The sequence below is a fragment of the Triticum aestivum genome, chromosome 3A (genome assembly GCF_018294505.1).
Source record: "Triticum aestivum cultivar Chinese Spring chromosome 3A, IWGSC CS RefSeq v2.1, whole genome shotgun sequence".
NCBI classification, from domain to species: Eukaryota; Viridiplantae; Streptophyta; class Magnoliopsida; order Poales; family Poaceae; genus Triticum; species Triticum aestivum.
In genome coordinates, this window is record NC_057800.1 from 698,747,989 (window position 1) to 698,753,828 (window position 5,840).

At 46.3% G+C, this 5,840-nt stretch overlaps 1 pseudogene; it reads right to left on the bottom strand.

The window, feature by feature from the left end:
- Window positions 1–559: 559 nt before the first annotated feature.
- On the bottom strand, window positions 560–2,507 carry LOC123057191 (uncharacterized; annotated as a pseudogene).
- Between the last annotated feature and the right edge of the window lie 3,333 nt (window positions 2,508–5,840).

Genomic DNA, 5,840 nt, shown 5'->3' on the forward strand with positions numbered 1-5,840 from the left:
AACTACTTATTCAAGAAATATTAGTGTTACTAAAAAATTATTGTTTTTTAGAACAATAGTTTCAAACTCAAACAGTGAAATGTGTGACTTCATGCTCAAGCTAAACTCCTGAGGGTTAATAGGATTGATATCTTACTATTGTCAGGAAAACAACGAGTGCAGACTTGGAAACGAGGGAGAATAGAACCCGGAAGTTAAGCGTGCTCAGGCTGGGGGAGTGGGAGGATGGGTGACCGTCCGGGAAGTTGGATGATTTGGAATAATGAGGGGTGATTAGAGATTAAATTGAGCAGTGATGAGGGGTGATTAGAGATTAGAGGTTAAAATAATTCAGAAACTTGAAAATAAAAATAAATAAAAATAATTCAATTTTTTTTTAGAAAATTTCCTTTAGTACCGGTTGGTGTTACCAACCGGGACTAAAGGTGGACCGGCCACGTGGAGGGTCTTTAGTCCCGGTTCTGGATTGAACCGGGACTAAAGGGTTTTTCTACCAATGGTTGCACAGATCTTAAAGCAATATTGAAGAGCTAAGATAGATGGGCCTGGGTGCAGGTGCTCAAGAAATCTGCGTCCCCTCGGGGGGCACGGGCCCCAAGAAACGGACGACGACGCCGGGTGAGAGGGTTAAGGACGCGGGCCGCGTGAGGAGGGTTTTTCTCCGCCAGGACCAAGTAGTCGGTGGGGGTGGTGGCCACGATGTAGTAATCACTGACGCTGCGCGGCGGGAACTTGTTGCGGAGGAAGCGGCCGGTGTCGATAGTTAGCAGGAGCATCTCTTCTCCTTGGCTCGGGAAGACCTCGTCGAGGACGATCCAGCGGTGCAGGCGGAAGCGGGGATAGGAGGGGGCGCTCCTGGGGTCGTCGGTGGCGGCGCGCCAGCCGGAGCAGACGGCACGGCAGTCCATGTAGCAGTCGATGTCGTTGGTGGCCAGGAGGGAGTCGGCGACGCGGCCAGGGACGGATTCAAGGAGGGGGGGGGGGCGAGACCCCCCCTGACGATCGCATCGCCCCCTTGATAGCGATCAGTTTGCTCGCTAAATTCTCTCGCTATAACTGCGTGTGACTTGCTTCGCCCGAATGCAGATTTTGTGAGGTTATGCACCCGGGCCTCACTATCCTAGCACTCCAATGTTGCTTTGAGATCTGTGCTACACAACTACCTTATTACATGGAATTTTCTCTTTTTTGTTCCTCTCATATAAAACATGTCTTGAATTTCAAAATTTGCAGTACAACATAACTTTGTAACTAGAATGTGAGATAAAACTTTCAGATTTTTTTGTCCGACATAAATATGAAAAATAATATTTTTTAATCAAACAAATCTCATTTTGTATATTTATGTTGGACCAAAAAATCTGTAAGTTTTATCCCACATTTTACATAGAAAGCTTTGTTGTGCTGCAAAGTTGAAGTACAAATACATGTTCTATATGAGAGAAACAAAAAAAAGAAAATTATTTACACGAATCGTGATGCAGGAATAAGTGGTTGGATAAGGAGTACCCGGTGCATAGGCTCTAAAACATGTTTTCGTGCTTCGCCCCCCCTGTGGGCTCCCTTAGCTAGGGCCCGTGTACCTTTTCCAAGCAATTGCATGCAAAAGGCCCAAATTACCAGGAAATGAAAAAAAGGAAAGCAGCCCACAACGGAAGCAATACGCCCGTACACACAGTTTAGATCTCCTTTAATCGTCTAATCGCTTCCTTTCCAATCTGCTTCTGCGTTCGAGGCTGCTGCTGGCCGCCAAGGTGCCAAATCGTCTATCGAATCTCTCCGTTCAGAAAGGAATGAGATATACAAGCGCCTCCTGTTAATATACGCTGCATTCTGGCCGCCGGCCGGCCGCACGGAGGAGCTCGACCAAATGATAAAATCGGTTAGTTTATTTTTATCATCAGATTCATTCGCATCTTTCAAATCGTAGACGTGTAGTCGTAGAACTACACATATTGACAACTAGCTAGAAAATTTCGATCTTTGATACTGTCTCCTAAATCAAATTTTGAATTAATAGCTATGTAATCTTTGATTATCTAGGGCATGTTTAGATAAGAGCCTTGAAGTGCCCGACTAATTATTTGGCATTGATGAGTTTGATAGCCACTGTTCAGTTGTGATCGAATTACTTGGGTCTCCCCAGCTCCATTACCTCATCCCGTTTACAAAATCAATTTGTTTTAAGGAGGCGGTTGATCGTCCTTCCCTCTACCAAAATTTGGCGTGCCGTTGGTTAGCTGGGTGAACACGGCACATATGAAATCAACCTTAGATCTTCCAATATGTACTATATTATGTATCTATATATATGTATCCTATGATTTTTACACCTCAAGTTCTTGCCCCCCCCCCCCCATCTTTATTTTCTGGCTCCGTCCCTGGACGCGGCGGACGAGGTCGGGCGGGAGGGTGGACCAGCCTGCGGCCATAAGGAGCGGCAAGGTTTCCAGACGAATCGGGCCCTCCTTCTTCCTCTTCGCAGGCGGGGGAATAGGGGCGGCCATGGCTGGAGAGGAGGGAGGCCGCCCGCGGGAGAGGAGGACGGAGGCGGCGGGTGGAGAAGAGAGTGAGGTGGCGGCGGCCGATTTGGGGAGGAATCACAGAGATTGAGGGTTGTGTGCTACTACTACCGGCCCATGGGCTGACTACCGGGGACAGGAAAAATGTGTGCCCTATTGTATCTGCTGCTGTTTGGGCTGCTGTAGAAGAAAGAGAGAAAGCGAGCGAAATCACTAGTTGAGGAGTACTAAAACCAACATTGTGCTTTATGAAAAGGAACAAGGTAAAGAAAAACCAACATTGTGCTTTAAAGTTAGATATGATGAAAGCTTATGACAGAGTGGAATGGGACTACCTGAAAGCAATTATGATTAAGTTGGGCTTCACAGAAAGGTGGGTCGGTATAGTAATGAATCTTATAAACTCGGTCACCTTCTCTGTTCTGTTCAATGGAAAGAAATTACAGGAATTCAGGCCATCAAGGGGTATTCGCCAAGGGGACCCAATCTCTCCATATTTGGTCTTGATAGCACCAGAGGGCCTTTCGTGCCTCTTAAAATCCAAAGATGAGTCATCCAATCTATGTGGCTTGCAAGTGGCTCCTACGGCGCCAAGAGTAAACCACCTTTTATTTGCTGATAATAGTCTGTTGTTCTTCAAGGCTAATAGTGTGGGAGCATCGGAGGTGCACCAGGTTCTGGATATCTATTGTCAGGCCACGGGACAAAGAATAAACTATGATAAATCCTTTATTTATTTCAGTAAAGGAGTACCGGAGAGTGTAAGAGGTGAGATCAAGGGGCTACTTCAAGTGCCCAATGAGACACTAAACGAAAAATATCTAGGCATGTCTTCGGATGTGGGATCATCTAAAAATGGTGCTTTTAAGTATTTGAAGGATCGCCTGTGGAGCAGAATTAAGGGATGGATTGAAAGAACAATGTCTTCTGCGGGGAAGGAAGTGTTGGTCAAAGCTGTAGCTCAAGTCATACCCGTCTTTTCTATGTTCTGTTTTAAGCTGCCCCGAGGACTCTGTGAAAACCTAAACATGATGATCAGAAAGTTTTGGTGGGGTAGCAAGAATGGTCAGCGAAAACCACATTGGGTGTCTTGGAAGGAGATGACCCAGCCAAAAGCAATGGGCGGGCTAGGGTTTAAGGACTTTGAACTGTTCAACTTGTCGCTACTTGCAAAACAAGTGTGGAGGATCTTGTAGAGCCCGGAGACACTAAGTGCGCGAATTCTGAAAAGTGTTTACTCCCCAACTACTACAATCCTCAAGGCAAGTTTAGGATGGCATCCGAGCCAGGTGTGGCAAGCAATCCTCGAAGGGCGTGATGTACTAAATATGGGTCTCATTCAAAGGATTGGTAACGGGGCAGAAACAAGCATATGGGAAGAAAACTGGATCCCAAGAGATGAAATGATGAGGCCATACGGTTGTTTAATACACAACCCACCATCTCTAGTGTCGGAACTTATAGATGCTACGTCTGCAAGATGGAATGTTCAGCGTCTCCAAAAAGTATTCCTCCACATTGACATTCAGCCAATCCTGAGCATTCCAATTTGCACGAGAAACGTACAAGATAGCTTGGCATGGAATTTTGAGAACAAGGGATTGTTTACTGTCAGATCTGCATACAACATGTTGGTCTCAATCAGGAAGAGAAAGGATCAGGAAGAGAAGGGAAGCATGGCTGGGAGGAAATACAGGGTCGTCGACCACGAACAGAGAAAGCGGGGATTGGAAGAAACTTTGGCACACTCCAGTACCAGGGACAGTGAGGATGTTCTTATGGCGACTTGCAAAACAATCGCTACCAACAAATGATGTTCGTGCCCACCGCAACATGGCGCAATCGAGTGTGTGTGGGCTGTGTGGAGTGCAGGATTCATGGCGTCGCTCGCTGCTGGAATGCACAACGTCTCGATGCATATGGGCGCTGACAGAGGAAGAGATTGGTCAGAAAATAGCAGGCACGACAGAACCTTCAGCCAAACTGTGGCTCTTTACAATGATGAATCTGTTATCTCATGCACTTTTTGTGAAGATGGCTGTAACGCTTTGGGCGATTTGGTCAGCAAGGAGGAAGGCGATTCACGAAGGAATATTTCAAAGTCCGCAGGCTACTCACATGTTCGTCCAGAGGTTTATCTCTGAACTTGATACGATCAAGTGTCCATCCCCAGCACAACCGAGTACACGAACAAGAATGGTTGGAAGCACGCGACCTAAGGCGTCGCCCCCGGGCTACGCTAAGATACATGTAGATGCAGGCGTGGCTCGGTCTAGGTGGACGGCAGCAGCTGTCTGCCGGGACGACCAAGGAAATTATATGGATAGCTCTTCCCTACTAATATATGGTATGCAGGATCCAGCCACACTGAAGATCATTGCATGCCGGGAAGCTTTGCCGCTGGCTGAGGATCTGGGAGTGCAGAACTTTGTTATCTTGTCGGATGCAAAACAAGCAATACAGGATCTGAATAATGCCAGTAGAGGTCGCTATGGGGCTATCATCGAGGAGATTCGAGTTAGAGCAGCTAACTTTACTTGCAATTTTATGTATGAAAGTCGTTCAGTCAATATAGAGGCATACAAACTTGCTAGATTTTCCCTTTCATTAGATCAGGGGTGCCACCTGTGGCTCGTCCAACCCCATGATTCGATTTGTATCTCACATTCTGTGGTTTATGATCAATAACGCTTTTTCTTTACCGCTCAAAACTAGTTGAGAAATACTCGTTGCGAAGATCACTCCAACTTCCCCAGGTTGCGACAAGTCGCGCTCTGCATGTGCGCCACTTATCGCTATTTGGGAGTTTTCCCTTTTTTTCGTAGATTCGTTTATTCAAAACGTTTTATCTCTTAGACCGTGCATCCAAATCTTAAAACCGCTTTCACCGTTGAATCCCTTGCATTGAGATCTTTAAAACTAGATCCCATGTAGATAGGTTTTGATGAACTTTTTTTTCACGAAAAAAATCGAACGGAAAAATCGAACCGGGAGCAAGGGTTTTTTCCTTTTTAAAAGAGGCACGCACATGCCTCTCACGAAATCACAACCGTGCCTCTCGCGGAAGCAAAATCGGCACTCTCATGAAAAAAGAAGAGAAAACATGTTTTTTTTGTTTCCGAGGAGGCACGGCCGTGACTCTCGCGGAAGCACAACCGTGCCTTTCGCGGAAGCAAAACGGTGACTCTCGCGAAAAAAAAACATGTTTTTCCCGTTTGCGAGAGGCACGGCCGTGCCTCTCGTGAAAGCACAGTCATGCCTCTCGCGGAAACAAAACCGTGACTCTCGCGAAAAAAATAGAAAACACGTTTTTTTGTC